The following is a 27,098-nucleotide window of genomic DNA, read 5'->3' as shown; positions in this document are numbered from 1 at the left end:
GACTTTCTATACTCCATATTCCTTATGCTCAGGTCCTTGTGATTACTGAAAACCCTAGACAGGGTTGGGGATATGGAAAGCCATTCTGATGGCAAGAAGAAGAGCCAGTGTTTTGGACACCTCTCATTGAAAAGGCCTTTAGTAACTATATTGCTTTCTTCCTGAAGAACAACAGCATGTCATACACACACCCTCTCCCTTCCACCTCATCTAACGTCATTCATTTGAAAGGAATAAATCATGACTAGCAAAGGGATGCAACTAAATATATATTTGGCTTTCACCAATACACTACACAGGTAATTATTATACTGCAGTAAACATGACTTTCAGGAGAAGATCACTGAAATTATGCCTCCTAGGAAATACACTCCACAGCACAGTTTGCAACTAGATTAATCCCCAAAGGTAACTAGCAATTTATTCATACATGGGTCAACAGTGATCCATATGCAATTCTGAAGTGACACATTTTTAAAACAGATTTTAAGATTAGAAAAGCAAATAAGATCAGCTTATACTCCCTACAGCTACAGTGCACCATCAGTATTCTAGACCAGTCAGTCTGGACCACTAAATTAAAAATCAGGGCAGGTTTGGTTGAATCAATTTAACTACATTAAAATATGGGATTTCGTAGGAAAACTGAGCCTTGATTCAAAATCGAAGTCCAAAGAGTCAGAGGACAGTTTCTTCAGGGCTTCACTGTTGCAAATGTTAAGAACTATCAAACAGTGTCACCCAGTGGTAAAGGACTTCCTGCAGACAGGAGCCGAGTAGAAAAAGTCGGGGGGAGAACGGGGAAGACTGACCCAAATCCATTTTTATATAAACTGCTAAAGTTAAAAAGCAAACAGACTAAATCCCACACCATTTTAGCAGCAAGTCTTACTTCTAAGTCATTCCATTTCTGAAAACATCAGCATTAGAGGACAGTGATTCTTCAAATATAAAAGGTTTAACACTGAAGAAGTATATTGCTGAGGGAGAGGGGCAAATCCAGAGCAGCCAGCAGCCTCTGATTAATTGGGAGAGTGGAAACATGTCAAACATCTGACTTGAGATGCTTAAAAGGAGACTGGTGAATCTTGAATGCTCTTTAAATCTAGTTCACAAGACTTCAGCAAGATTCTTCCGGGGAAGAGAGAAAGATGTCAATGGTGGTTGGTTTTGCACTTGTTCTCTATTTTCCTTACAAGATCTAGTGAGCAAGATGAGAGAGTAACGTGTGCCCCAGCGAGGCCAAGCAAGGTCCAGGAACAAAAGAGTGTAGGTCACAGTCCTGAAACAGAAATCCTCTTCCAGATGCTATGATGATGACGATGATGATGACGGAGGGTCCTAGTAAATATTCAACTGGGCAGACGTCTATGCGAGATATAAGCCAAAAAGGGTAAAATGACCTTTGATGTAAGTGACAACGTTTCGGAGCAAGAGAAGAGGCAGGTTACTTGGCACATATGTAAACCTGATTGGCACAGCAAACAGTTTTCTAATTTATATAGAAAATAGGAAGTTAAAAAGCAAATGGAAGGGCAATACCTATGAACTGGAGAACATGCCCTATATTGAGGCAGTTCTAAGAGCTCTGCTCATTTGTTTTTTTAAAAAGTGAAGATTAAGACCAGGCTGATTATCCTATAAGCAACAAGCCTGACAATGGTTTGAGAAATTCCAGTGACTGGAGATTGGGGCTACAAAACCAAATTCCTAAAATAAGACGCATGCTTTAAAAGTAAGGGGAATAAACCACTAGATTTCTTAAAAGATTTGTGTTCAATTGCATGGAGAGACCAAATTACAGGATCATAATTATCCCTTATAGTTTTACAAATTTATAAATCTATGAATGCAATTAATAAGTGTTTGCAAAGGGGTCAGAAAATTAAAATCTCTGCATTAATCAGGTAGTTCTGCATTCAGTAGCTAGAGCAGCAAAAATGAGACCAAGCGAGCAAAGTATTTCACATGCTGCCTAAGTTACACCAGTGCTGTAAATCCCCGAGTCTTGCCAATCGGGGCTGGTGAACCTCCAGATTTTGCTTCATGCCACGTGCTGCTCCTTAGGGCACACCAGCATCCTGCCTGGGGTTATGGCACAGCACGATCTGCTGAGCTGTCATGCCTCGTCTCCCCTCTGCGTGTTTCTGAATGACAACTTAAAAGGAATTCTACCACCCATAAAAGAAGCCCGTTTTCAACAAATTTAAAAACACCAACATAATGAAAAACACACAGTCCACTGCAGCTTGCCAGATTCCTAAATATATTCATAGGTAGTTATGTAAAAGTTAAGTACTTCTTCAGACTATCAATTACCTGCCAACTCAACAACTCAAGTTCCCTTCATTTTCCAGGAAGGGACCCCCTTCCGAGGAAAGGGAGGAAAAAAAAAAAAGACAAAAAATCTGCACCGGCAAAGATTGCTTTTTTCTTCTCTCTTTGGTGGCAAACAGCTCAAAGCAAACATCCAGCCTCTGTTTTGGATTCTTAACACAAGGAGTATCTTTTCTTAGAAACAGAGAAAAGGAAACAAAAAGAAATAATTTTCTTAAACCTTTTGCTACTCCAAGCTAACACACTCCCAGCTTACTCACAGGAAAGAAATAAAACCTTCACCTCAAGGAGTTAGTCTTGGCCTAGGCAACTACATCCACATTCCAGCCTGCACTGTGTCCACAGACACCCTTCCTTGCCCACACCTGTTTTATCTACTCTCAGTTGGCAGAGATGTATTTTAGGTATGTGGCTCCTCACTGCAACTCAGTCGAAAAGGACACCACTACAAATGCAGGGAAGAAAGACCTGAAGGAAAAGGCAAAAATAAGGAGACCAGTAAAACTGATGACCTGATCTTCCAAAAGTGCGGTAGAGTAAGAAATTCAAGAGAAGGCTGTTGCACACTCTACTCATGACCTTAACCAAAGGCATGATACCCTAATGGGTTTAAAAGGAATGAGTAGGTTTAAGAATGTATGTCAGCCAGAACAAGCCTCCTGAAAATGTATGCTGCAGGAGGCAGGGCATACACAAGATGGATTTAGGACTACCAAGCCTGATACACGTGAAGCTATTAAACTGCAACAGTGACCAACAGGAGCCCTGCAAAGAACACGACATGCCACAGGCCACTTAGTGGAACGTCATCTTCTCACTGTTTGATGGAAGAAATGAGAGTTCTGAAAAACAAGAATTTATAAAAAACCAAAAATTGAAAAAAATGTTGACACTGGGTCACATCTGTCAAAGCTGGTGACTTTTTACATGCTTTTTATGAGCAGCTACAATCAACAGCTTCTACTGCAACCTCATAAATCAGGAAGCTCTGACACCAGGGCGAGGCTGAGTATCAGTCAGTATACTGCACATAAAAGGGTAACACAGCCTGCCTTGCTTCTCAGACGGAAGGGCGTTGTTTTCTAAAGGAACATGCCTCCATCAGAACAGTGTATTGAACTGTTGCTCACACAACTGAGTTGCCTTTGGCCTTTTAGCCTCCCTGGAATGAAGAACCCAGAATGTCAACACCTAAAACAAAAGCAGTCACATAAGCATAGCATGTACACAGGGGAGATTTTAGCTTATACTCTGACAGAAGAAATTGTGTATGGTGACACATATGTGTAGTGTGTTTTCTAGGTCATCTTCTTGTTTTGGTTTTCTTAGAAAGGTTTGAAGAGGTTCAGGAAGGGAAAAACAGAGCACCACTCCCTAATCCCTCCAGAAAGGAACTACTCAACAAATTCCAAGTAGTTAATGAAGAAAAATAAGAAACTAGAGGGATGACCCCAGTCTCTCCACAAAGGGATTGTTTGCTGAGCTTGTGAGCTGGTGGCAGGAAAGGAATTTCCTACAATTGTTACCTTTCTGCTTGACAGATCACCTGAAGGAAAATCTCAAGACTGTCCTTCCTCAGCAGCACTAATGAAGGGGGCCAGCCATGCCACTGGAGTTAGTAGGACCGCTCAGCTTTGCTCCTCTCATCCTTCCCCAGGGCTTTTGAGAGGACGGCTTACTTGCTTTACGTGCTACAGAAGTGGAACTGAACTGGACTTAAACTTGACCTGGAAGAACTCTTAAGTACGTAAGTTGAACAAGCAAACAAACGTGCAGTAGTCCTAAGAGGCACCAAAGGGATGTCCATCAAACTGTTAAATGACTTGCATCCCAAAAAATTACACACTAGTTCACAATGGTCTCACAAAGGAAAATAAAGTGCGCACATTCTTGTCTCTTCATGCTCAAAAATAAAGAAAAACCTTAAAGAAGCAAAAACCAAAGGGCTGCAAAACCAGACTCGTGTAGAGCCAAGAAAGGGGATGAAAGTCTTTGTTGTACGATGTCTGCAGCTGAGGAACAAAAGCAGTATTAGGTCACAGCTTGGCTCTTGCTAGTCAAGGTTCACGAAAGTAGTGTACAGAGCTTCCACAGAAGTGAATGCCATTTGTCATTCGCATATAGACAACCAGACAGCCACATCTCTGAAAGAGGGTGCTGTCAGCCTGAAGAGAAAAGCCTTCTCACAGGCCTTGGAGCCCTCTTATTAACACCATTTCACAGGTGACTCAGCTTACTTTACAACAGGCAGGCTGAAAAGCTGTCTCCTAGCTCCAGTTTTAACAGCAGCAGCTTAATTAATATGATGAATACCTATTGATAGGCAATCATAACTGCCAACTGCCAGCTGCACCTCTTCATGCCTGAGGCCAGCCCTGTTCTTTGTTCCTCTGTTGAACAGAAAACTTGGGGGGCTCTTAGCACCTGCTGGGCCTGCAACTGAAGAGGGAAACTTTCAGGCCAACAAACTTTGTATGCTGGCAATAAACTGCATGTTAAGAACTCCTTAAAAATGTTACCATGTGGTGTCCCCAGCGGGACATCATCTTACTGTCTCAGATGTTTGTAGAAGGAAGGAAGAAACGGCAAGACGTGTTTCTGCAGTCCTCTTCCTGCTCTCATTCAATAGCTAAATGGTCTATTTTAAAAAAACCAAATACGGAAAATTCCAATGAGCCTGTATGACCCCCATGTTTTTTAAAAAGCACACCTCTGTTTTGCAACCAGAAAACACTCCAACAAATGGTCACGGGTGAATACTCAGCACTCCAGTGAACACATTGCACCATGTCACAGCCCAGCAAGCACTGCCTTTCATGTTTCCTATCACTAAATTAATTACTAGTTTTCTTCATGCCTGTGTAACCTACAAAGATATTATGGACTTATTAGAAGGAGAGGAACTGTGTTTGTGATCAAGGGTGAAAGAGGAATTGGTATTTGTGTAGGCATCTCATGCATTCTTGATTCCTTGGGTTGTGCCTCACCACAGGAAAGGTAGGTAGTCTGCAAATGTGGGCACAATTTCTAAAAAATGAAAGGAGATGGAAGCCCATTTCCTTTACTGTAAACTTGACGTGTTACTAGTCCCATAAATCTGAATAAAACAATCCAACCTTCCACAACACTTTCAAACATTTTAACCCAAGTTGCTCAAGTTCCTACATACATCACAGCTTGTCCACCATCTTAGAACACAAATCACTTTCTCAACCTGCTTGCTTAACAAGTAGTGGAGAATTCCAGATTGCCAAAGTAGAAAATTTACATCTGCTTCTTTTTTTTTTTTAATTAGACAGTCATGTTTTGCCACGATTCACTGAGGAATTATGTTTTAAAACTGCAAAAAAATTACCGAGCAAGGGGAATTCATCAAAATATAAAGTGGGACCTGTTCATTATAATGGGCTTGGTCACAACAGAGGCTCACTCACTCAGCAGGAAAGCTGCCCCGTAATTACAGCAAGGAACCGAGTCACGACAGGAGAGAGACGCTCTATTCTCAGCTCTACCAAAAATTGGATTTGTGATGCTGAGCAAGTCACTGAGGCTTAAGTTAATCTGGAACAGGCTGTGGTTGTCAGCACAAGACAACATGTTGGATACCAAATGCTGAGAGAGCAAGACAGGCTTTTTTGGATGAGCAGATCAGTAAGAAACATCATAAAGTACGACAACACTATGCTTTGTTCTATTATAGGCAGCGCTTTGTCAAAAGTTTTGGAGCCATTTCATGTTAAGCACTCTTTTTTGGGGATTGAACAAATGCTTGTTTTAGAATCAAGAAGCAAAATTCAAATAGGTAATTTGCCAAATGAAGTTTAGAAAATGAAATTGATGGTTTAAAATAAGCTAAGAAGTTATGGATTAACAGATACAGAGAATAAAATTTAGAAAAGATGTTAGAGTTAATAACACAGAGGCTGTGAACTTCTCGGTGCTGCAAAAGAAATGCCAGGGATTTATGAGTCTTATGCCTGAAGGACCGATGCCATTTTCACCCCAAGCCTATTTTTATGAATTTCTTCCTTCCCAAGTTATTACCAAAGTCCCTACTGTTTTCTTTTTTGTTATTTGTCTATGGATTTATCATCTCAAAAACAAAAAATGACACATTAAACACATGCTTCTGTAAGCTGTACTAGTAAATAAGTTCTCAGAAATGACTCCAAGATGAAGATCCCCATTGAAAAATCGGAATGAGAGCTGGGAGCCTGAGGGCTTTCCTATCCCACTGGTGAATACAGCACGTTCTTCTCTAGCATGTTAGTAATAAGACAGAGACCCATTTATCAAAATCTGTCCTCTTTAAAACAGCATGTACTCCTCAACAGTCTCAGTGCTCAGCAGGGTGTAAATACTGCATCTTTAGTCACTGCATCAATGCGAGTTTACATATAAGTTAGTGTTTAAGATTACAGAAAATGTTTTAAGTCCCATTTCATCAAGAGAATGTTAATAGTCATCCTTTAATATGAATGTTAACAAGTCAGCCATAGCTTTTTTCATACCATCGAAATATATGATGTTATAAACACAGGATTCCTACCTACTACACTGAATCCAACAGCCTGCCTGCACAGAGGATGTCATCCCACCTGCTTTAACATTGATCCCAAAAAAGCAATTGGAAAAGCTGCACAGAAACACAACAAAGGCAGCATTTTTACTGCCAGACAGCAACAGGATCTATTTCCAGTTTAGAAATGCATTTGGTTATGAAAGCAAACAGGCTATCAAAGTAATCCAGGAGCCCTCCCCTGCACAGATTTGTCATGAATACTTCTTGTTCTCTTACCTACACCTTTCCAGCACTGCTGAGAGCAGCACCGTCACAGGTACTAATGGCACCAACCTACAACTGGTAAGTGTTTCAACATGGCAAACATGGTTTGAACATGGTGTTAGCTCAGCCAGATATGTGTCTTAAAGATCTTTGCAGCAGATGACAGCTTGCTCCAGCCAGTCCCAAATCAGCCGTATTTGAGAAACTCTGCACCAGTGATCAGCTCATGCTGCACCCGCATGCACAAACAGGCCCTGCAGGGAAGCAAAACCCCCAGAAGAGACAGACACAGTCAGGTGGGATCACGCAACTTCTGCCAGTGCAATGCACTAGTGAAAATCAGCACACAGGTCTATCTGTATCAGTATCAAACAAACTTATTCCAGACTGGGAACAGCTGTGCCAGCATAAACACATCAGCTAGTGAGGAGAATTGTACCACTTCAACTGTACAGACAAAGCAGTATGACTTGTAGGAAAAGGTTAGAATCCCAGTAACATTTAAGATTGGACTAAAAAGTGCAAGTGGAAGAGGGAAATATCTCTATTAAGGACATTGTCAGATAAAAAAATCCCAGCTCCTTCATCTTTCACAATATATGCAGGCAATGAGGAAGGAGTTACAAAAGGCTGAAATAACAAGATTTCAATCATTATCATTTGAGTTGCATTAGAGCTCATGTTATACATTTATTTTGCAAACGGCAATTAGAACCAAAATTAGAGCAACCTCACTGTCCACACACACTTGAGAGAGTCATTATGCTCCACAAGCTTACAGTCTACACAGAGGGATGAATCATTATCCCCATTTTATATCCTGTATCTTCCTGGAAGCCAATGGCCTTTGGGGCTTACAAAATAGAAGAACTTTTGGCAATTTTACCTTTGACTGCCCTCAGTCAATGTCGCTTCCCTCCAGAGAGACATGACCCTCAGCTCGTCTTTCACACAAAGGTAACATCCCGCTCACACTTTAGGTAACTGTTTAGATTTTCCAGATAAAAAAAGATGTTGGTTGCCACCTTCATCCCCAAACCTCACCTTGCCTGCACTACTAACCTGTTTGCTGCAAAGTCATGATGCATGAGATGCAATATTATGTGTGTTTGAGCAGGGTGACAGTCACCTACCTCCATCAGAGTCCACCAACACGGCATCATCTTGTACACAGCTAAGCTAACAACTCCACAGTTTCGGGTTAAACACCCTCTTTCACAAGAGCCCTTTCCCTCTCACAAACACACCTAATTAAACATACACCTCAGGGCCTGGTGGAACAAATAATAAGTCTTGTGGTTGTACAGGGGTGTAGATTTTGATTCAGGAAGTATATGTCTGCAAATTAATTTTGAACCCCATCCTACTGGGCTCAGTGTTTTCGTATGGCTTCTACTCAACATAAACATTTACTACCATTGAAAACCTAGTGCTTCCAGGAAAACAATGTTTAGTTAAATTCACACAGTGATAAAAAAATGACAATAAGACCATTAAAAGTTTGAAGTCAATGGATGAACTTTGCAAGTCAGCAGCAGTGGGTTTACCAGAGTGCATACCAGCAAACACACCTGTCCATCATCAGAAGTACCAGCCTCACTAGTAGGGAGATTAACAAATTTGTTAGTTGTTTCCAGTAGAGCCAAAAGGGCAAAGTTTGTAGAGGCTAGAGCACAGGCTCTTATCAGGGAAAAGAGATTTATGCACAATTTCAGAGTTCTTTAATCTCCTTCAGGGGGTATTTCCATTGCTAGAGAGTGCTGACATCCATTCTAGAGAAAACCTCTGAATGTGTCTTTTAAATATCCCTTCCCAAAAAACTCCCATGGGACAGCTGCATTACTCCAACAAGCGACTTGAGAGGCAGGAGGAGACAGTATGTTAAATGGGTAAGGCAGACACACGGAAGGCCAAGGCAACAAGAATTTCATCCAAATTCTCATGTCTTGTTCTCCCCTTCTTTACATCAGATAAATCAACATAGTTCAGCCGTAAACACCTTCTATTAATCTTGCCCAAGACTTCAGCTAAAAACTGAAGACATCAACCACTTGTCTCTGTCTCGCTTAAGCCCTTTTATATATCCCACTCTAACCCTTATTTATACTATTATGATTATTATCTAATTATGAACAATGGCTTGATTAAAACATACATATTTATAGAAGCATTCATGTCACCTACCTTTAGGCCTTTAACTGCTGTAGCTAAAATGGGAAAGCAAGCTCCTTATAGCATTAGCGTGGTTATCCAGAGGGCAAACCAAAGCAGCTATGCTGAGCACTAATGTCAAATATCATCGCTCTCAAGCACCTTCCAGAGACACTTGCCTTCCTCCACTGGGGTTATGAAAATTCCAGGGAGCCGAGACACCCAAACTGCTTTTTAATAGCAGTGGGAAAGGTCCTTCAAAAATCAAAATAGAAATTCCAGCTCAAATTTCATAAATTACAGTAATACTGAACAAATCAAACCTGCCACTGCTTTCTACAGTATCTGCAGTATGCCAGTTACTTCCAGCTTCACATACTGTATAATTTAGAACCATGGAATATACTCAGTTTAATCATTTCCTGTATTATTCACTGCATTGTGTGCAATACCTTGTGGATTAATTATCTAGATAACAAAATGACTGCAAGAGCCATTAATGTTGCCGGTCTGAAGGAGTCATGTAAAGAACCAGAGCAATATGCTCCTGCGATCTACAGCATGAGGGAAACTGAACTGAAGAACAACCCCTCCTACCTGCTACATACGGGTGAAAAAAAACCCCTTCCTCCATGTGCAGGAAGGTGACTAAACCATTATGCCACTGTGGAAAGTCCCAATGGTTGGGAAAATTGAAGAGAGGAAAGGGCTTTCATACCTGGAAGCCAAACTGTTCAAAAGAATGGAGAGAAGGGTCACTGAGTCTAACACATCTGACTCTTCTTCATCTGAAATCCAATAAGGAGCCAGAACTTCTTATCAATCACTACATGAACTTACTGTATAGTAAATGCTATACGGTGAAAACTATTTTTTAGTCCTGTATGTAGAATCCCAAAGAGTAGTGCAACACCATCAATGGCTGAACTCACTGCAGAGCCCAGTGGATCCCCAGTACCGGCTGCTCAGAGGATGCAGATGCCCCCTCTTCTCCCCAAGCACCCAGAAGTTCTCATCTCTTTGCATGAAGTGGCTAGCTAAACACCAGGAGCAGGGCATGGGTGGAACAAAAACACAGTCACTAAGTGGGATGATCCACTTCACCTAATAGTGACATCTAAAAAAATATGTACCCAGCCTAAGATGCTCCTTTCAGCTGGTCTAAGCCAATCCAGACTTTTTCTGTAGAGAAAAAAAAGAGGACAGCACCTCTGGGAAATGACCTGTTAGAGCAAGTCCAGAGGAAGACCATGAAAACGGTCAGAGGCTGGAACACCTCTCCTGTGAAGAAAGGCTGAGAGAGTTGGGGTTGTTCAGCCTGAAGAAGAAAAGGCTCTGGGGTGACCTTATAGCAGCCTTTCAATATATAAAGGGGGCTTATAAAAAGATGGAGAAAGACTTTTTACCAGGGTCTGTAGTGACAGGACAAGGGGCAACCATTTTAAACTGAAAGAGGGTATGTTTAGATTGGACATAAGGAAGAAATTCTTTACGATGAGGGTGCTGAAATACTGGGACGGGTTGCCCAGATAAACTGTGGATACCCCATCAGTGGAAATGTTCAAAGTCAGGTTGGACAGGGCTTTGAGCAACCTGATCTAGTGAAAGATGTCCCTGCCCACTGCAGGGGGGTCAGACTAGATGAACTTTAAAGACCCCTTCCAATTCAAACCCTTCTGTGATTCTATGACTGATCACATTCATATTAGGATGGGATAAACATGTTTTTGAGGGTGCTTGTACTGATCAACAAAAGCAATCCAACACTGAGAGAGATACTGCACCCAAGGTGACAGAGCCCTCCTAGACCCAGGACACGCACACAGGTGAAGGAAGCCCTTGAGCAGAATTACTGCTCTCCCTAACCACAGATATGGCCATGTACCACCAGCAGGCTCAGCTTGCACAGCTGGAAACGTCTCATTTCTGTGCATCCTGGTTAAGCAAGAGGCACAGATTTCTGTTTGAAGGCAATATAAATTGCACCACTGGAAATACCAATGGAAATATTTCTGTTATTTCTAGGCCACCAAACACAAGTAGCACTTACTAGTTTACTAGTCTGGTTTCCAATTTGAGAAATGCCTTTAATGGAAGCATACCAAATGCCTCTGAACATAGATGTGCCTAAACTGCGTCTCCAAGAGAACTCTGTTTTTAAATTAACTTTGAGCATGTTCTAACCTTAAAAGGGAGAAGGAGAGGGAAGAAAAAAAAAAAGAGGAAAAGAGGAAGAAGGTCTCTTTTGTGTCATTCTTCTTTCTGCGAAAACAAGAGGAAATAGGTGTTGGTACAAGCAGAAAGGAAGACAGATTTACATCTCAAAGCTTCAAAACAAAGTGCTATCAGCAAAAATATTAGATTATTGATGCAGAGAGAGAGAGGAAGTTGCAAAGCTGCTTAACATTTTAAGAAGCTGTGAGGCTTTTCACTCAGTGCTGTAGCTGGGGAAAATAAAAATATTCTTTGAGCAGGATTTAGTAACTCAATAACAAAAGTCAAATAGATTAAATGCTGCATCTGTTGTTATAATTAAATTAACAAAGTACTGATAGAATCATGCATGTTTTCCCCTTGTGTACCATACCCTGGGCAAAGATGTGCTGTAGCTGTACATATTTCCTGTGTTATAAATTAAAACACAAGCCAAATTCACCCTGCCTGCAATGCTATTAAAAATCAAGGAAAATTACTCCAGGGATAAATCTGGCCCAGAGATGTTTTTCAACAAAGATGAGTTTCAGAATAAATTCTACCAAAATAGGTCTGTGCGGAAATACTTGAAACATTTTCACTGGTGTTCCCAGAGCACCTCTTTAAAAATATATTGGAACAGATAGTTGCCAGTATTAAATAGGTGGAAAATTTGAAGACAATGTTTTAGAATACTCTGTTTCCAGGTGATCAACCTGATATTCTTACAGTCTGGATTTGTGGGGGGTGGTTTTGTTGTTGTTGCTGTTTCTTTTTGTTTGTTTGTTTTCAGGATTTGGGGGGGGGGGGGGGGGGGGTGTTGTTGTTTTGGGTTTTGTTTAAAATACCGAAGTATCTGCCGTCTTAAATAAAGGCCACTTTATATGCAGCTCAACTTGGGTACCAAGAATTGAGGAGCTCAGAAATTACAGGTGTACTTGGAGAATCAGAACCATGCATTCAAGAGATTTCAAATTTTTACACCAAGATTGCACAATCAGATGAAATACTACTTACTATAAATAGCATGAGGTTAGACTCTTGGCTGGCATGAGCTGGAGCCAGACTACTAAAATCAATTAATCTTCCTCAGCTTATCTGACTCACTCAGGGAATGTGCACAACATTAACATTACAGTTCTCCACAGAGTCGCATATGCAGAAGTTCTGGCAAGGGCAATGGCCTCAGTTAAGCTTCACACGCAGTAGCACGATGCTGGAGACCTGCATGAATGCACCCGTAACACTTCTCCCACAGAAGAGTGCATCAACTAAAATGATGAAAACAGCCATAAAACACACACAAGTTGCTGAAAGCAATGTATCTACAGCAATTTGCGCAGCTAGCAACCACTGTAATCCCGTTTTTGCAGAATCATAGAAAATTGGGCTGGAAGGAACTTCCAAGAGGCCATTCATCCCTTCCCTCCCCAGGGCAAGCTGTAGCACACCTACACACCCCTGACGTCTCCTTCTTCCTCAGAAGTTTTTGAGCCAAAATCTTTCATTCATGATCTCAGTCCAAAACAAGATGTGATTCAAACCCAGTTGTTCATCTCGTTTTAAGCTCCAGGTGTTGGCCTTTAATGCCAATAAATACACAGAACATCAAACTGGCTGGCTAGTTCCTATGTGAATACAGAGCTGAGCCTTTGCTAACACAGGGACAGCAGAAGATATAAACAGGTAGGATTAATGATTTTTTTAGAGCAAGAGTCAAACACAGCAGAAATAAAAAATCTGTTCAACAGACTTCCATTGCAGGAGATATTTTTAGCACATCTGTAGGAGACCACAGAGGTCATGGGAAAATCTGCAATGCTGTCATGGAGGCCATCCTCTCCATAACAGGCACTGAGAGGCAGCGGGTGTACATACCCTCCCGCTGCCATACAGAAGAGGCCACTCTGTTCCCAGAGAGTGCTGTTCTCTCCAGCGTTGCTCTGACCAAGCCTGTTTTCCATCCCCCAGCTTTTACAAGCTTGTGACAAAGTCCCCTTGCAATGGCACAGGAGCATGTACTTCTCCTCCCCTCTGTTTTCCCACCAGAAAGTCACAGGCTCAGAAGAGTCCCACAGAGCAGACAGCTCCTGGCTCCCCTGCCTCCCAAACCTCACAGGGCACAAATCCAGAGATGGAGTCTGTGGAGGGAGGAAAGGGGAGGCTGGCAAGGAAGGCCATTAACTGTGCTATTTTGCAAAAATGGTACTTGGATGGTTCTCACCAGCACAGAACGATTCAGGACTAACAGTGCTACTGATGGTGCTTCTGTAGTAAGGTAAAGAGAGAAGGGTCTAGACATCAGATCCTAGTCTTAGAAAACTTTTAAATTATTAAAGCAAGGCATCAATTCTTGTAACAAGGCGCTGCAGCTTATTTAAAGAAAATAACGCACTAATAAGAACATTCTTTTCCTTCCACATCTTCCAGGCATGGCATCACTAGGACCTGTTTGGAAATGTTTCCATTGCTTCTGCCACAGTCCCAAAAACAATCTTACGCTTGTAAAGAGATGCAACCCAGTCTCCTCATTGAGATTCTAAACCAGAATACATATTTCTTCTATTTTTTCCCCATATATTTCTTTGCATGCAATTATTGAGGCAAACCATGCTCCTCAATCTCCTGGGACTCAGTTTATTCCAATAATTGAGAGGGCTTTTTTCTTCTCTGATGTTCTGTTTTTCAGGGCAAGGTTATTTTTTTTGTGTGTGATCCTTTTTCAATTATGCAAAACCCATGGCAAAAGTGTAATAAAAAAGCAACAACTCTCTTGCTTATTTTTGTGGTCTGACATTTTCATTTCATGTCATAATGAGTCTAATCAATCTATCCTGCATTACACACATATCACATTCTTAACCAGTAGCAATTAGAAATAGATATCCGATTTCTTTCTTCCAGAATTGTATGAAAATTAATATCACTTGTCACAAAAAGAATTCAGACTACAAAGAGCAACACAAAAAAACACTAAGTATTTTAATTTGACACCATTCTTCATGCAGTTCTCAAATCAAAAGCAACAATGTTAAATTCTATTATTAGTCCTCCTGCTTGGATCATCACTCTGAATAAAGGCATTAATGAGATGGAGACCTGTAAAACATTGTCTTAGAAGCCATAAAACATAAAATTAAAACTAAAATTGAACAATTTGGTCCTCAGGGTTAAAAATTCTCAGTAAATCACACAATCACCAAGAAAAGGCTAAAGTACTGAACAAAGAGCATCTGTAGTGGCTCTGTTCCTTTCTGTACAAGTGACAGGCAGGGTATCTCTCGGGTGACAAATGCGCGAGTCTTCCCATGGCCCATATTAGAGATGTTGTACCCGTCGTGGTCAGGGAGCCACACTGGCAGCTTTCCATCCCGGGGCTCGAATTCTCACAGCTGCCCACGCACAGGACTTTCCTGCTCTCCTCCGATACGCTTGCCCTTATTTTCCGAGAGGCAACAAGCACAGTTGTCCCAGTTAAGCAGGAGGTGTCCTGCACCAGTAAGACCCAACCGGTCTCACATTGGCAGCTGCAAAAAAAACAACTGCTCCACTTCAGCAAGGAGCAGCCAGTTGCTGCAACAGCCAGCTCTGCCCCAGCAGATGGAAGTGGGAAATGGTGATGTTTCTTCAGATTGGTTACAGAAGTCTTGCCTTTAATTTCACTTGGAAGCTCGTCCCTGCCTATCAGGTTTGTTCACTTGGTGCATCAGCCATTTGTTCTTTAAAAAGTTCAAATGGGGGAAAAAAGGATGTAGAAGCTGGAGTAATGCTGAGCTCTTCTGTAACTATGGCTTCTGTATCTGTATCTCTAGAAGTGGCTATATCACATCCAGAGTACATTGGCTTACCACCTCAGAAGTCAGAGGCCTGCCCCAGTTTCAATTCCCATTGCTGCCCGTCACTCAGTTGCACGCTAACTGTGAAATACAGACTGTGACTACAGCAAAGATGGACAGAGAGTGCAAAATATTCAGTGATTCAGCCTCAGCTCTCGACCATCTACTCAGATGTCACATCCATTTCATAAAAACGTCCACCTGTTCTGCATCCGTGTTAATAGGGAGAAAAAACAGACGAATCTTGCAGATGTGCAAAGCTCAGACAACAATAAAACAGGTCAATGATCAGATAAAGACTCAGGGTGAATACAGTCTTTCTGTGAAAGACTTCTCTATGAAAGAAGGCACGAATTTTGTTTCCTCGCAAGGTAACAAGACAGACTGACAGTAATGCCTATTGCAAAACTGTCTCACAAAAAGCGAGTGACACAATGAGGGATCCAGGACATTTGTATGCAAACCCATTTAAGCTGAATCCCATAAAGCATATACAGGAGTGGGGGTGCAAGAATTGCACAACTGTTAGCTTGCACATTACCTGAATCTTGGACAAAATGCCTGTGGCCAGCCATCTCGGGGATTTCCAGGCAGACTTAGGAAAGTCTAATTAATGGCTCACCAGCTGCTACTGAAACCTATGTTCAAAAAGAGGCTAAAAAAATACCAGGTGATCTCTTATTAGGTCCAGACTTGCCATTGAACAAAGTAACAGGATAGGCAGGATCCAAGGAGTCTCTCCTTTCTTTATTTGAGCGATCCCTTGAGGCCCAGTCCCTCCAAGAGGGACAGCAATTACAAAGCTTTCATTAGCAAACCATTAACCTCTCAGTCGCCAAAAACTTAAAGTTTCATTTAGCACTTGAAATTTTTTCATTCCCTTCTAAATCCTTTATACAATCTGCATATCAGCAAGTACAGATCACCGTTTTTATTTTAATATAGCAAACTAAATATAACCCTGATAGTTAAGAGTGAAATAAAGAAACAATGGCAGATTTTGAATACTGATGGTTATTTCCATCCCCACCCCCAATATTTGCACGTGTCTTCCAAATGCTGAGTAAATAAAAACCCTGAGAGAAATACACACTGTGGGTCAGATCTTTCAGCAGGTATAAGTCAGCATGGTCTGAAAGACTCTTCATACATAATTACACTGCCAAATACTTAATGAAAAGAATTGAGTGGATGTCAGCATATGCTTCGTGTAAAACAGAGAAGACAAGAGTTAAATTAAGACTCACTATAGGAACTGTATCATATGGTTTAAAAGAAAACCACACTACAAACACATGTGCAGGCCTGAAAACGGGTAAAAAGCATGAGAAATGTCAGCTGAGGTCTGCTCCTCACAAGGAAGGAGATTCAACAGCAAGGGATACTATTATCCACTGCATCCAGAGAACCGGTTTTATAGGAACTGGCAGGCTTTCTGCTCCAAAGCAGCCGCTTGAATATTTAGCTTGAAAGGCAGATTATTCCTTGCATTTTCTTTGGTGTGTCTTTTAGCTGTACTGCTAAACCACTCTGCTGACACAGCAGTGCCAAATGGCAACGTGCTTCATACGGGACCAGAGTGCCTTTAGGCTGAATAAGTGCCTGGTAAAAGCTGCACATGGTTTATACGGCACACTGAAGCGGAGACCACAGCACTGTACGGATGCCAGACGCGCCTGGAAGCTGTCATGTAATTTTCAAGGACACGGCTCAGTACGTTCACATCAAGCAGGGTGGTTGTACAGGAGCCATTTTCAGTGCTGGCTATTTTGTCGTAAAGAAAGACAAAGAAGGAAGCAGTCGGTAAGAGACAGAAACCTGTGCAGTCAGGAGAGCAGCAAATGACTCATGTCCTGTAGAGATGCACACAAGACTAGTCCATGCTAGTCGGAGCTATTACCGATAATAACTCCAACAGCCTGCATTACATAGATACCAGATTTGCAGGCTACACATCTGCCAGTTTTCTTGCTAGATAGTGAAAAACAGCATACATCTAATCACTCAAGAGCAATAATTCCCTTTCCTGCTTCAATCTTCTGTTACACAGTTTCATCTGGTCCAAGAGACTTAAAATATATAAATTAACAATATCTGATTTTTTGCTGGAACAGTGGAACAAAGTAACTGATAAATTGAAACTTAAAAAAAAAAGAGATAATGCAAAAAAATCGATGTTCAGCAACCGAAAATAATTTCCAAAGCAATAATTCAGCTTAGTGTGTGATTTTACACACAGAGACACAGTTTTTCCACATATTAAACTAATGCTACCTAGAACAAAAGATGTACTCAGCTTTCCTTTGAAAAGCCCATCACACAAGTAGGTATCTAATAAATAGAGAGACAACTGTAGTCTGATACAATATGGCAATTTCAGTCTAACACAGAATCTTGCTGGCACTGAGGCTGAAGCCACACATTTTAAAGGAAAGCTACCAGACCTTTCCTGGTGTGAATATTTAATGTTTTGAGAAAAGCGAGAGAATTTTGTGTTTAGAAGTTACTCCATCAGAAGCACACACTGTTCTCTTAAACACTTTATTTAAATTAGGAATAACCAACTTGTAAGATTGCTCACAAAATCTCCAACCCCTCAAGCAAAGCAAGAACTCCTCAGTCAGAAAAGCTGTGGACAAACGGGATTATCAGTCTGGCTTGCAAGTGAGAATAGCCTGTTAAAAAAGGCAGAATCACATTTCCATGTGGAAAATTTTAAAATTATTATCACTAAATATAACATCTCAGATTCCCCCCCCCCCCCATTTCATTTACAATAATACACATACACTCATCTCTGCTTGTTCCATTAGATAATGACAGATAGCAAAGCCAAAGTCATGTTCTTGTTCAAAATCTCTTGGGCGTTGAAAGCTCCCTCCCAGGTTCCCCTGGAGGGGAGCAGCAACACTGAGACCACAGGGAAACAGGCAGGCATGTGCAGGGAGGGGGAAAGGAATAGCAAATACCTGCATGTGGCTCTCAGACCCATCTTCTCCATGGGCCTCAAAATATCCACAACGTAGCCAAAATTCCCATACAAATCTGAACTGGGGGGGGGGGGGGGGGGGGGAGAATCAAGTATTAGTATGTTTCAATTTGAAAGTGTCATTAAGAATTATAATTCTGAGGTAATTACATGGGGGGGGGGGGGGGGGGGGATAAAAATCAAGCAAGAAGGATCCATTTGATATGGCACCTAGATGCCAAGAGAGAGAAGCATTTATTCTACCACACTGAAATATTTTATATTCGCAGTCATCGCCACAGTGCTGAATAAAGTGAAGGAAAGTGTTGCTGCTTCTTCCTCGTATCATTCTCTGCTATGGCACCCTCTGCCATCCAAATTCCCACTCCCTCTCACACCTTTACAAAATGTCAGTGCAGTGACTTTCTAGGAATTTGGGCCAAGTTCAAGAATCCCCATCTGCTCCCGTTGGAGAGGAATGAGATCAGACTGTAAATGCGTGGCAGACTCCTAGCAAAGAGACAAGTGAGCACAATTTGGACACGTATGAAAGTCCCAGCTTTCTTCATTCAAATTAAAAACTTTAGACTCGCCCCTGTCTCACTGTAATGAAGCATTCATATATTCAGTTCATCATCCATTTAGGTTAAGTGCATGTATAGGCAAGCACTCTCAAGACACTTCATTAATCTACATTTATCTTAAAGATGTTTAGAATTGTAGACATGCACGCACAAGATGAGTTTTTCAAGACTTCAAAGCAATTAGGTCTTGAGAAAAGTGGCTTCGGTAGCACATGTTCTCACAGTTATTTAAATAAATTCAAATCAAATATATGTTTAAATCAGCACAAGACTTCTCATTAGACACAGGCATTTTTTCCGGTTTTAAGAGCTTTTTTGAATTGCTTTGCACTCTGTACTTAGGAGCATGCACTTATGCAGGTAGTCAGCTTGCAGGATGGTGCCCCTTGACAAACCTACACATGCCGCCCCCCCAGGTTCAAAAAATGGAATTTATAATACTTTGTCATTACAGTTGGTACACCACAGAAATATATATACAAAAGACATGCTTCATATCTAAACATCAGTCTTTCAAGTAACTTGCAGGAACAGACAGCAGAAACAGAGCCAACAACTGAAGAGCAGAGCAGCACACCCACTGGGATAAGTGCTGGAGCAAACCTGGGTCAGCAAGTCCCTGACTGCTTGGAAGGAAGCTCACAGACAAGAGAAAGGCTGCAACAGCAGAGAAGAAAACCAGAATACGCCACAGCTCCTGGGCAACTCACATTCACTTCCTCACTTGTGTTCTGAAGTGCATAAATCTGGAGTCACCTTCTGGAGATGTTTCTCCCCACCTGACTGGTCATCACAGTAGCCCAGGGCTAAAGTTAGGAGCAGAAGCCTGAAGTTGTCCACTGAACACTTCTAACTTCCTTATTTGGTAAGATAGCAAACATTTAAAACAAAAAACAAAAACAAACACAAAAAACAAAACCCAGAAGTCAAGCTATTGCCCAAAGCTATATGAGAACTTATGTAGAACTGGAAACTGAAGGTGGATCATGAAAGTCCCAGTTGAGCACTGTAAGATAAGCCCTTCTGCATTTGACCATCTACTATACTTCTATATGTGCAGTAATTTCAAATCCTGCCTATTTAAACTTTAACAGAAGACTCTTGAATTTTCCATCATTGGAAAAAAAGCCGACCCTAACTCTGGCGGAGAATATTAGACTTCCTTATAATCCCAAGTGTGTCTCTTGCTTCCATATATTTATTTTTCTTTTAAGTCCATTTGTGGACTTAAAAGAAGAATAAATAGTCCATTTCTTGGCCAAGTCCATCTCTTGGCCACAAACATAGCCAAGAAAAAACAATGTGATTACATTCTGCATGTGGTTAAAGCCTGAAGCCTGCTTTTTTAAAACATACACATAAACATACAGATACATATGTACATATGTATCATATATGTATACTCCCACATATATATAGCTTTTGTTAATAATCAGAACAGATCTTGATGAATCACCTCTATTTGATTTTTTTTAAAGTGATTCTTGTAAAGAGCAATTCCCAAATGTGCAAACTATTAAGAAAATATGTGAAAAAAACAAAGTCTGATTGGCAGACTAAAGTTGTAGGCTGAATAAGACATGAGCCTGTTTAGCATTAATGCCAGAAGATCCCCTCTCACTCTAAAAATCTGACATACCATTTTCTTTATTAGCTCTAAATCAACTATTCATTTACTTTACATTAAAATTAGGAAATTAGAAATTAGTACAGGCGATTTAGAACTGAAGTCATGCAAAGACAGCACTTCTCTTTTAATAGACTTGCAGTTTGGAAGTGAATATTACTGCACGCTGTGGAATTGCTACAACAGTCCACAAGGGCAGCACTAGAAGTCTGTCGATATAACCATTAAGATTTAATTTACTAATTATAACAGAGTTGATTAATTCAAGGCTTCCTTTTCCACTAATTGAATACCACAAACTGCCTCCAACTATTATGAGTTTAGATCCAAGTATATGAGCAAGGAATGACTATCTCATGCACCATCTAGAATTACAGTTTCACAGATCAAGGAAAGGAAATTTTTTAAAATGGGGCAAGAAAAAGAAAGGCAACATAATGCTTCACCCTAGTCAAAAAGTCACTGCAACTCAGATTAACTTAGAATTCATGAAACTTTAGTAAAAAAGCATAGAAATGAAAGTGTGACCCTTAAAAAGTAAGGTCAGATGTTCCATTAATTTCCTCTTACATTTTTGTGAAGCACGTGGTCCAAGGTCACCGACAAGTCTATTACAAGTCACAAATATGCCACCAGTAGAGATCCAAGAGTTTCCCTTCCAAGCTAGAGACAATTACCAACAAAACAGAAGACGCCACTCTAGGACCAAGCTGAATAAAGTGAGCCAGAGCTCTTCATCAGAAATCACATTTAATAGAAATGACAATATAGAGAAACAGCTCTGCAGCCAGAGCCTGTGGCTGGCACAGCTCCCAGTGCATTGGGACAATTAACTCCTGCAGAACGACATTACAGTTGCTCATAGCCCCTACTCACTGCAGAAGCCTTGCTGACATTTGTGTTTACTACTGTAGGTCAATGCCAATAACTTCACAGTCCTTACCTACTGAAAAGTGCTACCTCGCTCCACCTTTAACCTTCCCCACATTCTCACAGTGAGGACATGCCTCTTATTCCAAGCACCTTAAACTCCTCCATCTAAGCCCGTTTTAAATCACACACGGAGGCTTTCTTCCCTTCCAATACTTTTAGTGACCGTAACATTAGAAGAGGCTGAAAATTTTTCCTTTCTTAACCTTGACAAAACCTTTTTCCGCTAAGTACTTTGTAACAGGGCTGCCGCACAGCACCATTACTGGAAATGAGGGGTTTATAATGGAAATGGTGATGTAACCTTAAACATAGCACCAAGCTGCATGAAAACGCTGTCATGCTTCTGGAAGGAAAATGCATTTAAAATCTAACAGGCTCTGTCATCATCATAAAATGCACACACTACTGCTGCATGCTCTCAAAAAGCTTCATTAAATGGGGCTGGGCACAGCAGCAATGAACTGCAGTCTCCCCTGACTGTGTGGAGTACATGGGCTCATTACTATCACCAGCTGTGGCCATCTCCCCGCTAACAAGGAAGGCCAAGATAAAAATCTGCACTAAATTAGAATCTAGTTTTGTGATCATAAAAAGAATAAGGGAACAAAATTGGTGTGAACAGAAGTCAGTGCTGGAGGGTTACTCTCACTACCTGTCCATTATACGCTTAGTTATTCTTTGCCTAGCATTAACACCTACTCATTTCTCCAAACCAGTGACTCTCATTATCATCCTCGTTCCTTTGTTGTTATCAAACTAGCTTTCCTCTGGGGAAGGTTTATCAGCTTCAATGAACACTAGCCACTATACTTCACATAAAATCTGGAAATTCTGAAATTAAGACAGTAAATCACCACCACCCTCTGCACATAAGTCCAGATGTGACAAAGATATAACAATGGTGTTTTATTAAATAAGTAAAAGAATACCGAAGAGAAGTGAACAAGACTTGGCCTTAGTGAACATCTGAAAGTTAATAACCCTAAGTTAATAATGCTGATGAGGACTGCCATTACAAAGACAAAGATCTCCAGGAATTTAACACAGGTAAGTTTTATTATTAAAACTATACTTACACCTAAAATGCTCTGGATTATTTAAGATTTAAATAAGTGAGAGCCAGGAGACCTCATCTAATCAGGAATATGCTGTAATACCCTCTGATTCAGAGGCTATCAATTTACTTTGTGTTCACAGACTACGTACAACATACCATAAAACAAAATAATAAAAAGACGTAAAAGGCAAGAGCTGATACAGCAAAAGACCCAAGCAGTAGCAAGGGGAAAAAAAAGAAGGTTGCTTTAAAGACAAACTATCTGCATGTGCAGTTCTGAAATTATAACTCCCAACTTTCCTATCCCATTACTGTGTGCACTGCAGATGAAACAAAGCAGTGGAGAATAACTGGGCCATGTTGCCTCTTTTGAAAGGAAAACTCCACCATCATGGAAAGCTAATAAAGAGAATAAAAGCAACAGGCAAGACTAAGAAAGCAGAGAATGAAAAGTAATAGCATCGATTCAAGTAGTTCATTTTTTATTCATGGATATTCTTTCCAATGGATATCATAGAAGCATTTTATGCTTAATAGGTGCCATCACTGGGCAAATGTTTTCTAAAATAAAGACTGATTTATTTTTAAGCACAGAAAAAAAACTTTTACCAAGGCATTAAATGGTATCATTCCCCCATCCAAAGCCTGCACAGAAGGGCGTATGTGAGAAACAGCAGGAATATGCACAACTCCTTTACAAAAATGTCGTCATAGGAGACGGCCATATGCAGAATTCAAGAAGCAAAATGAAGTGTGGACCATGTAAAACAAAAGAAAACTTATCCTCAGTGAAAGCTTTTTGATGTTGAACCAATTTAATAGAAGGTGGGTGGTAGAGATGCTGAAGTATTCTGTTGTTTTAAATTGCAAAGCAAATTAAAATGTCTTCATTTGATATCACTGACAGACAAATTAACCAGGGTTTCTTGACTTCTCAGAGAAGGCATGTGTATTACTAACCACCTTTCAAAGGGCTTCGGAAGGCGGGGGAGGAATATGCGTTCTGTGTCCTCAAAGGGCAATCGAGGCCTTTATGCAAAGCCATTCTGGGAACTTCACTGAACAGCAGATCTTCCCACCTGGTCTAGACCAGTCACCCCAGTTCACTGCTGTTGCTGAAGAGCCATCACCCTCTGGAGATGCAACTCTGGCTCAGCTTCACTCTAAAAACATCTTTCTCACTATTATAAAGGAATATTCAGCTAATGGATTAAATCCCATTGTTTAAACTACAAATTTTATCCATAATTAATAGGCAAACCAAGGCCTCTTTTTATTTCTTTTGCATAAATCGCTCTCCTCCTTCCCCAGTCTCCATGATAGAGAATGTCATTTGTCGATATTTTACTTTGTAATCTCATTAGCAGTCTCTTCTTCTCTCTCACATTGGTTAGGTTTTGTATTTAGATAGAAATGTCTTCAGATACTGCCTGGCAACAGTTACAGTGATCCCATTCAGTTGGAATTGAAAATGCTATTTCATCTACTGTGATTCTGTTGAGATCAAATACTCAGATTAATAGTAAAGGTGGTGGTGGTGAAATAGTTACAGCTTTGGAAGGATATAATGTACTCGATACCCATTTCCTTTATTTACTGAGCAAACATGCAAAGAAGCATGTGTTTTCCTCCAGCGAGCCAAAAAGGCACGCAAGAGGGTCACAATGACTGATAGAGGAGACTGTGTAGAAGTAGGTCCCTTTCCTGCCCCTGCATCTTGTGTACATCCATGCATGTGCTGCAGGATGCTGGCTGGAGATGACACAGGGAAGCACAGACTCAAGGAAACAACCCTTCTGCTTCCCTTGGAGGTGCTACCCTTTATGCTAACTTTTGCACTGGCTGCCCTTGGGCAAATAAATATCAGATGACTAATAGTCTTATGTGCCAAAGGGAGCCAGGAAGCCGACTGCTCACGAAGCCTTCCAAATGGCACTCTAAAAGCCCACAAAGTACTGGAAAGGGGCACTGGGATAGGATCCACAATCTTCTTTCAGACACCAGAGCCTCACTGGTGCAGCTGACCTACATTCTCCAACTCAGCATTGAAGGACTAGCCAAAACACGCATAAATAATGGCTCCATATCAGCTGGATCTACAAGCATCCCGTGCTGGTGAGAACAAGTCATCTCCTCTCATGTACTACTCCATCACCAGCCACAGATGCTAAATATGATCCCAAACCACATCTGTTTTAACTTGCATAAGGCCCTTTACAGACCAGAACCTCATGTTAGATTGCCATTTATTGACTCTGGTGGTGGTGAGAAATCCAAGGTTTTAAATGACCAACATAACCCTCACCTTTGAAATCTAATTCAAACCAGTTTTAAGACTTCCTTCTTAAGACTAGTTCCTTTCATCCAGGCATCTATTAGACTTAAGAAAGAAATCATAGCAAGCTTGAATTTTTAAACTTGTTTTTAGACAAGGTAGTCCTTCCTTGAAAGGCCACAAAGGTTCTTCATGATCTGCACATCTAAATTATCTTCTTGCGCAGCCAGGGGCAACTTCTGCATATTCAAAGCTTGCAGTCTTGTGGGTTTCAATGTTTGACACCAAGAACAAAGTACACGCTGGTTCAAAATAATCCCATGCCTCCATTTTTCACTTCAGCTAAAAAGGATTCCACAAGACATATCACAGAAGAAAACACTGGTATTGATTTGTATTCTAGAAATTAACAGATGCTAAAAATGAAAATTATTTAAGCAGAAATCTTGATTGTTAAATATTTGTAGCATTTTCTATGTTTCAGTTATTCTCTGCAGAAGGGTTGCTGTAACATGAGCCTTTTGTTTGCTGAAGAGGCAGATAAATTACAGCACTAATTGGTCGCATATAACACACACTTATTCAAACTCTTTATTACACATGGAAAATGACTCAGTTCTAATGTTCTAAGTGAACACATTTTCAGCTGTTATTCCTATCAAGGTTGCATTAAGCGACATAAGTGAAGGCAGAGTAAATTCACAAAACCATCAAAGCAAAACTGATTTTATTTACTTAGATAAAATCACCTGAAGCAGGCTGGGCATGAAGTGGAATGGACATTTTGTTTATAGATCAAATTTATGAAATTAATTATTACCTAAAATTAGCAATTTGATTATTTTTGGCCCTGATTCTAGATTTTAGAACTAGTAGAGTTATCATTTTCTATCTTAATCATATTTCTGACTTCGTCGTTTTCTCAGCTTTGGAATAACTACTTATTGAATTGAAATGAGTGGTTAATGAATTCATTGAATGAAATAAAAATCAAGAAAATATCTCTGAATACAACAGAAAGACTGCTGATAAATTTTGCTTGTTTCTCAAAAAACCTGCTTCCAACCTCTTAACCAGTAAATTTCAACAGGACACAAGTGTTTGGGGCATGGGGGGAAGCCTTAAGGTGCTTAGATCAAGGGATTAGGGGAGGTTAAATTAGTCTGAATATTTCATTATGGCTAAACTACACATTTATTTTAAACTTATTTACAAATAAGATTTTTTTTTCCCCCATTACTTTTATGTATTTCTAATCCAGTTTAAATTAATGTTTTGATCTACAAAATCCTGAAGACCTACGCCATACATACATTCAACAAAATACTTAAAGATGATCTCAAAGCGGACAAACCGAAGTCACAGGGCATTCCATCCTAAAGCAGTTCTTTGCCAATCTTGAATTTACAGATAGGGTTTAAGTCTCATATCCCCAACAGATAATCTAAAGTGCACTCCTCTGACCTCATCTCGGACAAGACTCACCGTATCACAACACTGGTAGGATGCTTGTACAATAAAACAAAGGCACAAACATAGTGGATGCTTCCATACCTCATTGAGCTACCAGTTAAATAGCAGAGCAGTGAAGACGACAGCAGTGCTGCTTTACCACACACCAGGCACCCAGAGCAGGATCAGATGCATGTCAGATTTATGTCCAGCAGAAAGTCTTCAGGCTCTGCTCACCTGTGTTATTCTTCCCTGGAGAAGTGGAAAAACGGTTCTTTGAGAGGCACACTGCCCCAAGAGCTAAAGTCTTCCTTTTCTTCCTGCTAGCATTTGGGCGATGGCTGCTACAGGTATAGAATGGCCCCTCTTTCCTGCCTCCCTTCTATCCTTACCTTTACTGGCAACAACAGAAACCACCTGGCTCACAAGATCAGATAGCCCTGCAGCAGCTCCCACCCGCTTTCCCCGCTCCCCTCTCTTTTCCCATCTCCCTACACCAGCCCTGCTCTGGGGGGCTGGCACAGGAGTCAGTAATCGCACAGGGGATGCGAGGGGCACACAGCTCCAGCCTGGGAGGTTTCAGTTTCTAGAGCAGTCCTGCACAGAGAGGTGGAACCACCTTGTGATCTCAGACTGTGTTGGCTAAAAAATACAAAGCAAACATCGGATTGCGTGCTTTTGTGTACACATCAGAATAAAAGGAGGCAAAGATGGTCAAAGAGATACGGCTGCATAAGTGACTGTAGGAACTTTTGGCGCAAATGCAGAAGTGCCAGGGGGACATGCCAGAAGCTTGCGAAGCACAGCAGACGGACAGCCAAGGCAGGCGTGTTACTATAGCACTGTAACAGAGAAACCTGAACTGGTTTAATTGGGTCCTTCTCCTTATAAAATAATTA

The 27,098-nt window shown here is 40.8% G+C and overlaps 1 protein-coding gene across 3 annotated transcripts in view; it reads right to left on the bottom strand.

Moving 5' to 3' along the window:
- The window catches only part of LOC128143229 (protein FAM107B), a 62,176-nt gene that overhangs the window by 16,972 nt on the left and 18,106 nt on the right, over positions 1-27,098 (bottom strand). Inside the window, exon 2 of one of the 3 annotated variants that reach the window (XM_052790238.1) lies at positions 26,302-26,451. The exons of the other annotated variants lie outside the window; for them this stretch is intronic. The gene's annotated coding sequence lies outside the window, so the exon portion shown is untranslated. The remainder of the gene's footprint in view (positions 1-26,301; positions 26,452-27,098) is intronic. 3 annotated transcript variants of the gene reach the window in all.

The sequence above is a fragment of the Harpia harpyja genome, chromosome 6 (assembly GCF_026419915.1).
Source record: "Harpia harpyja isolate bHarHar1 chromosome 6, bHarHar1 primary haplotype, whole genome shotgun sequence".
NCBI classification, from domain to species: Eukaryota; Metazoa; Chordata; class Aves; order Accipitriformes; family Accipitridae; genus Harpia; species Harpia harpyja.
Note: the sequence above shows the minus strand (reverse complement) of the source record. Positions and strands in the feature narration are given on the sequence as shown.